Source organism: Vulpes vulpes, chromosome 5 (genome assembly GCF_048418805.1).
Source record: "Vulpes vulpes isolate BD-2025 chromosome 5, VulVul3, whole genome shotgun sequence".
NCBI classification, from domain to species: domain Eukaryota; kingdom Metazoa; phylum Chordata; class Mammalia; order Carnivora; family Canidae; genus Vulpes; species Vulpes vulpes.
In genome coordinates this window covers 93,551,967-93,559,798 of record NC_132784.1, presented here as the reverse complement: position 1 = coordinate 93,559,798, position 7,832 = coordinate 93,551,967, and positions in this window count along the sequence as shown.

Genomic DNA, 7,832 nt, shown 5'->3' with positions numbered 1-7,832 from the left:
GGGGCTATTTCGCTCCCCTCTGGCCACAGCGCAAAACCCCTTTCCGAACACCACCCCCAAGATTTCCCTTTGTCTTGGCGACTGGATAGGACATTTATGTACCAAACTTAGAGAGGATGGGTCAGGTTTGGAGGAGGGAGGAGCTGAAAATACACTCATGCTAATACAGTTTCTTTATGCTAATAATATGCAAATACAGCTGTTGGGTTTTTTTGTTTTTTTTTTTTTTTCATTCCTTGGCCCCCTGGAGCCAAGAAATGACTTGTCTATGTGCAGTGGACCGAAAAGAGGCCCCAGAGAGAGAGAGCTAGAGAGAGGGAACGGGAAGAAAGAGAGGCCAAGAGCCCTGGCGGACTCCCCACCCCCAGACTCAACTGACCCCCCGGGGGCAAAGGACAGCCGACAGGGCAGTCCAGGCTGCCTGGAGGGAGCTGCAGATTCCAGGCACCGAGCAGGAGCCAGAGTGGGCCCTGAGTGGGGATGAGTGGGGGTGGGGGAGTCGCCCATGTCCTGGGCTTTCAGGACAGGTGCTATCCCCCTTCCCCCGCCCTCCCCTGTGTAGAGCTTGTCCAGTCTGTGCTATTATCTCCCACAATTGCTCATAAATGACAACAGCCCCCAGCGGCCCGCCCAGCACTTGAACCCCTCCTGGCCGAGGTGGCTTGCCTGAGGATTAGCTCCTCTTTGGAGAGCCCACAATAGCCCTCCACATCTTTTGTGCCTCTGTTTGCTGCAAATATTAAAGCTCTCTCCTGAAACCCATTACAGGCAGTGGGGACAAAGGCTTTCCACAGGTCTCCAGGACAGAGCCAGCGCAGGATGTTCCGGGCTACTGTACCTGCCGCCTCACCTGCCGCTGCCTGTCCAGTTACCCCCTGAGGGAAATAATCCGCTTTCATGCCAGACAGCTCTATGCCAGGGCAGTGGACAGCCGGATGCAATGGTGCCCACACCCTACTTGCCCATCAGAGAGAGGAAGTGGGGGCTGGGCACCCAGGGGTGGGTGATGGTAGGGGGAGAGGAAAAGATCTGGGCTGAGGGAGCTTCAGGTGGAGCTGAGGACACAACAGCAGGTGCACCACATGCTCCTTTGCCATCAGGTCTTCTCAAATGCTGCTACTTCTGCCTGGAACATTCCTGCTTTCCACTTATCAACCTAATTTTCCCAGGCTAGTTTTATCCATCCCTCCAGGCTCAGCTTAGACTTTGCTTCATCACTTCCTCCAGGAAGTCATCTTTGCTTCTCAAATTTAGGTGTCCCTCCTCAGTACTCGAACCTGGTAATATACCTGTCTGCTCAGAATCTGCTTCCCTGTCCCTCTGACACCCCAGCCTCTGAGCAACCTGGGGGCAATTCCCAATGGCACCCATGTGTGGCACAACTCCTAGAGCATGACAGAGAAGGTCCCTGCAGATGAATATGGTTGAGTAAATGAATGGTTGAATGAATTCAGCAGGTGTGGGCCATTCCTGGGTCTTGAGTCCTCAGAATTCTGACCAAAGAGATGTTGAGTCATGAAGAGATCTGGGGAAAGAAGAACCAGGAATCTCTCACAGCCTTCTCTGGAGACTCCTGTCTAATGAATGTAACTGGGCTTAGAGTCTACCAACCATAGGATGTTGGGCAAGTCTTTGATCCCCACACTCCAAACCTCAGTCCCCTCTTCTGGCAAATGGGAAGAATAATATTGGGAAGATGGAAAGAATGCTCTGGAAATGGCCAAGAAGTTAATGCATGAGCTATTATGTGGGGAGATGTGAAGGAGCCTGGCTAGAGGAAAACGGAGCACGTTAGGAGAGGAAATATAGTTCTTCAGGCAGAGTGCAGAGGCCCCCGCGGGCACCCAGCTGCCACCTTGCCACAGGAGCTGGGTGGAGACCTGGGGTTCCTGCTTCCAGGTCTGAAGGCCAAGTCTGTGAGTCTGTGTCCCCAGGACTGGAAACCCCAGGAGACAACCCTCAAGCCTGAAACTAGATGGCCTGTTTCTTCTGTCCTTGCACTCTCCTGGTTACTGGAGGCAATAAAGCCTGGGCAGATTGAATCCCATCATTCAGTGTGCAAGTTACTCATTTCTCTCTGCCTCGACTTCTTCTCCTATAAAACAGAAACAGTGGCAGTCCTGCTTCCTAGGGCTGCCAAGAAGCTTAAATGAGATGAGTAAAAGATTTAGCAGGGCTGCCGGCACCCAAGTGCTCCACAAGCACAAGCCATAGTGCCAGTCTGTCCCAGGACTGAACCTCGCCTTGGTTTGGGGAAACACACAGATCATCCTCCCATTTTACAAAAGGAGGACCCAGAGAGGTTCCGGAACTTACCACAGGCTACCAATGACTCAAGAAGGGGAGTTGGACAGATCCAGGGTGCCCCAGTTTCTACTCTCATTTCCTTGTGGTTTTGAACTTGAATCATTCTCTCATTACTTCATGCGTGCAAGTCCCAGCCACCCTAGGAGGCAGTGACAGAGGTTTCTCCTGTGTCCCTCTTAACCCCTTGGCAGTGCTGGGCTGTAGAAACCCTCAAAAACTAAATAGCGGAAAGGCTGACAAGCAGATGGCAAGGCAGAAGTAGTTCCCTGATTGCTCCAGGCTCCCAGAGAAACCTGAACTGAACCAAGGACGCCAGCACGGAACAGGGCTGCCCGGGTGGTCCAGACATCCAGCAGCGGGGAGCAGCACCCAGATGACGCCATGGGGGCTCGGGAAGCTACCTGGCAGGCCTGGCAAGTCAAGCTGGGGGCACTGGTTTGGAGGCAGGAGCTTTGCCCCAGGGAACAGTCAGAGGCCAGGACAGCCTGGGCTGCTCAGCTGGCCCACAGGCCTTGGAGTCAAATGGAAGGAGGCTCCTGTGGACATGCAGCCCCATGCTTGAAAGCTGGCAGCCAGTCCGACTCTCCAGATGTTTCCCTGAAGAATCATGATGCCAATGGTGGGAGAATGGGTATTTTGGTAGGGAGGAAAGAGACTCCACAGAAGGGCATTTCATGTTTCTGGGCATCACTTTCCAGATCCACCCAGGATCCCGCACATCCTCCCCTCTGCTCCGCTCCACGCCCACTTTGGGGATTCATACCATGCCAGTCTTTCTGGGCAGAAACCAGAGCCACCCAGGTGTTTGCCCTGGGCAGACATAAGGACAAAGTCTTTCCAGGCAGAACAGACTGTCCACCTGAACTTCAGCTGAAGAAGTCAGGAATCATGCCCTTGTCTGTAGTTCTCTTCCTTGTACTGAGCAAGTAGTGGGCACAGAGTGGACATTAAACCATGTCTCAGGGACCCCTGAATGAACCGTACTCAAGAAGCACTAGGCTAGGGATGCCTGGGTGGCTCAGCAGCTGAGCGTCTGTCCTCAGCTCAGGTCATGATCCTGGGGTCCTGGGAAAGAGTCCCGCATTGGGCTCCCTGTGAGGAGCCTGCTTCTTCCTCTGCCTGTGTCTCTGCCTCTCTCTGTGTCTCTCACGAATAAATAAATAAAATCTTAAATTTAAAAAAAAAAAAAGCAACAGGCTAGAAGCTCCTATAGCCTTGATCCTGGACCCATGTCAGCACCTCACAGGTCCCTTCCTGCCGTCTCACTTAGGTCCATTCTTGTTTAATCTCTGATTGTTAGGTCAAGAGTCTAATAAATAAGCCTCTCCAAGTTCTTGGATGGTGATAAGGTGCCCCCTCAGCCTTTGCTGGAAGAAGTAATCCCAAAAATATCTTTCATCACTTCCTCAGCTCTCCTCTTGGCCCATCTCCAAGCCCGTCCTCACATTTCCTCTTTGGACTGAAGCTGAGCATTCCTGGCCTGCTCTGCTGGGGAAGAGAGCTCTCCTCTGAAGAAGCCCTGGTGGGGTGGTGTGGGGGTGGGGACTGGGAGGTGAGAGCAATTTTCCACTTCAAGGGCCTCCAGCCAGGGGACTGCCTTCCTGCCTGGGTTTCTGAAACTCTGCTCATTCAACCAGTCTTATCTCACTGCCACTAACCCAGACTCCTTCCTGGCATCCTGGGAGATTAGTCCCTCCAGCAGGGTATGGGTGATGATCTCATGCCGGAGCTCTTGGCTCCTGACCTTCAGTTCCTCAGAACTCTTCTAAGGAGCCTGTCGGAATGCAGATTCCCGAGCCTTATCCTCAAAAATTCCAATCCCAAGGTTCTGGGGTAGGGCCCAACCAGCTTGGTCTCACAAGCTTCCCAGGTGCTGCGGGTCCCAAACGCTGTCCCCATGCCACCTCTCCAGGAGACTGGAGGATGGGATGGGAGGTGGGCGGCTCCTTCAAGGAAGCGGAGACCTTGCTGCCCACACCAGACAAGAGGGAGATGAAGAGGTGCATCAGGGATCTAGCTGGGATCTGGGATCTAGCCACCATGGGAAAGTGAAACCCTCTCCCACGAACCTGTGACTCAGGGCCCAGAGTAACAAGAAGCTAGAGAGGGAGAACAGACGAGCCCCAGAGAGGAGAAGAAATGACATGGCCTGGCCAGGCAGCTTCTGTAGCAACAAACATTTCACTGGGTCCTGGGGCACCAAACAGGCACAGACTGGCTGTCCGATTGACGGGGACATCTGATTGCTGGGTGAGGGGGCAAGGGCAGGGCAATGGCCCACCTCCACCCAGGGTGATTGGTCCCTCAGTGACCTGTAAGGCTGTCCAGTTGTCCCTCTAGTCTGTGCCTCTGTCCTGAGTGTCCCCCAGCCTAAAGATGAACAGAAAACACTCCCCCATTGCCCCTTCACTCCATCCAGCCCTGGGAGCCCTTCAGTGCAGTCCCGCACTCCAACCCCCAGATTGCATGGGGCTCTGTGCAAACCTGCTGCTCCCCAGCCACACATCGGCAGCTCCAGGGAGCCCCGGGCAGACTGGTATTCAGGGCTTGGAGCGGAGAGGCCTGGCCCAGGAACTCCAGCTCTGCCGCTAACAAGCAGTGTGAGTTGGGGCACAGTCCTGGTATTCCTGAGCCCTGGTTTCTTCGTCTGTAAATGGGGCCCATGGAGGATCAGACCATGAGATAAACTGTCCCGAGGAGCTTAGTGTGAAGCACTCACTTAGAATGTTCTCCGTGTTCTTACCATAGGCCTGCCTGGGGAAACAATGAAAGGAGACATCTATTCAGCTTCTCTGATGCTCAAGGAGGTGACTTCTAAATAAAAATGTCCAAGTAGCCACTACTCCTTCTGGGCGGGAGGGTGTAGGGGACTCTCTGGAAAGAGGGTGCTTGATCAATCAAATAAATGCATGCTCTATTGCCTAGACATTGCCCGCTCAGCCTCAGCTGGCCTGGCCTCGTCACTGGCCTCCCTGACACCTTCCCTCTGTAAACCCAAATCCTAAGCAACTCCAAAGCCTGCAGACACCATCCCATACTGAGTTCTCCCATCACTCCCCAAACCAGGTCATCTGTCAGCCTTCTCTCTCCGCAGAGACTCCACCCTCCCCAGGAGCAAACTCTAGGACTTGCCTCTTTAATCCCAACCTCAAATGATCAGGTTCGAAAGAATTCAAATGTCATGAAAGACACATCACACAAACCATCCCCAAGCCCGTCCCTCTCTGGGGACGTGGAAGCTAGTTGAGGACTCTGCAGCATCAGGTGAAGTCACAGTGACCCAGCACAGAAATTCAGGGGGAGGGATGGGTTCTAGTTGGTGGCCCGCCAGTGGCAGTGTTCACTGCTCCTAGGCAGGGGCTTTGGTGAAAAAGAGACCCTCCCTGGCAGTGCTGGCCACTAGCAAAGACCTTTCTGTTCACAGCCAAATGGTAGTTCGAGGAACTGGGATGTTTTGCAATACTTTTTTACTTCCCAGAGCATGTTGAATGTTAGAGCTGGAAGGAGACTTAGGGACCATTTCATCCCACATACCCCTCCTATCTCCACTTTACAGATGAGGAAAGAGGAAGTGACCTGCCCAAAGTCCCCTTGGGAGGAGGGGCTGAGCTGGAGTCCAGAGTTCCTGGCACTCTGCTCTTACTCTGAACCCCACTGGGAGGGACAGGATGAGGGGCTAGGGAATTTACAAAGAGCTCAGCAATCATGTTTCACTGAGTCTTCTCTAACCTGTGAGGCAGGTGTTCTTTGCAGCATTTTACTTTTATTCTTGCGCAAAGGGCGCTCAGAAGGGTTAGGGCACCTGCCTGCAGTCGCACAGCCGGGGTATCTGGAGCTCTGTTCCTGGGAAGCCAATTATGACAAGTTCTGTTAGAGACCTGAGCTCTTTGTGTTTATCTGGGCTTAAGGGAAAGGGCCCTTTGCCTCCTAGGTGGGAGTAGCAGAGCCATCGTGGTGGGAGATGGCAGGAAACCACATCTCATAAACTCACCGTCACAACACCCTGAGAGGACTGTTCCCAAGATTACACAACTACTGTAAGCTAGTGGCAGCTCCTGAGACCAGGCGACATGGAGATCTTCTGTTCTTGGGTGGTTGCCTCTCTCTGTAACCCTCTACCTTCATATAAAAGTCCCATGGTAGGGCCAGCTGCCGTGATCCAGAACTTACTCTTTGCCACTCATTCAACAAACACATATTGAGTGCCCATCATGTGCCAGGCAGTGTGCTAGACACTGAGGATGCCAAAGTGAATAGGACAACCCGGCAGAGCCAGAGGGACTGGGGCCCACCCTGGCCCTCATCTCTTGACCACTAACCTACATTATTTTTTTCCTTCTTTCTTTCTTTATTATTATTATTTTTTAACCTGTATTCTAACTGGAGAGACAAACACATTAACAAAGAATTAATTGTTCATCGTGCTAGGTGCCATGATAAGGCTGTGCAGAGGCTCCGGGAGCCCAGGGAGGGGCACCTGATCCCAGCTGGCGGATGACAGAAGCGGGATGAGCTCAGAAGAATGTGTAGATGTAAGCCCAGCAAAAGAGAAGCAAGTGCATTCAAAGAAGCAAAAATAGACAGCATGAGCAAAGGAATGGGGAAACAAGTTAGTAGAGCTTGAATAAACTGCACCTGCTTAGAGAAAAATCTGGAAGGGTGTATGCTCAGCTGCTAAGGCTGGTTATCACAGGAGAATTAGGTTGTGGAGGTTTTGGCTTTCTTATTTGCACATCACTATTTTGTGTGAAATCTTTGCAATGAGCAAGAATTACTTTCACAGACAGAAAAAAATAAAACACAAGGAAAGAGTGTTCTCTGTATGATGGAACTTTAAGAAGCATGGCGTTGGGGGAGCATGAAATTGGAGGGGGAATTGCAGGGAGTCCCCGGGGCCTGGAGAAGCAGTAAGTCTGACTCGAGCCCCCTGGCAGTGGCTGGAGTGTTCATTAATTGGGCCAGTCCTTTCCCTGGGATGCTGCAGGGCAGCCCGGGGGGATGTCCATCAACTTGAGCTAATGTATTCCAGGGAGCAAGCAGACCCTAAGGTGAGACTGGGACCAGGCCAAGAGGAGGTTGCAGGCTCCTAACTGGGGTGTTTCTCTTGACCCCTGTCTCTGGTCTATCACCTCACTCCCCAGCCTGAACCTGGGCTAGACCAGTGAAGGGCAAAATGCCTGAAGCTCTTTGAAGGTCGTTTATTAAAAAAAAAAAATTTTTTTTTGATCTTATTGACCTTTCAAAGGAATTTTCTACAGATATCACTTTTTTTTTTTAACACCCTCAGTATTAGTGGGAGCTTCCCTCTATTTGTCCTTTGCCAGAGAAGGAGGAAGCAACTTGCAAGCTATGATTCAGGTGAATCAATCAAACACACACACATTTACGGTTTCTCCCTCCCTTTACCAGGGACTGTAGCAAGTAGTTGTGATTTGAGGGACCTCAACAATGTCCCAATCTAGAAGGACTTCTTCACTGGTGTTCGAAATTTCATTTTAGGACTAGGCATTTCTCACCCTCTTCCT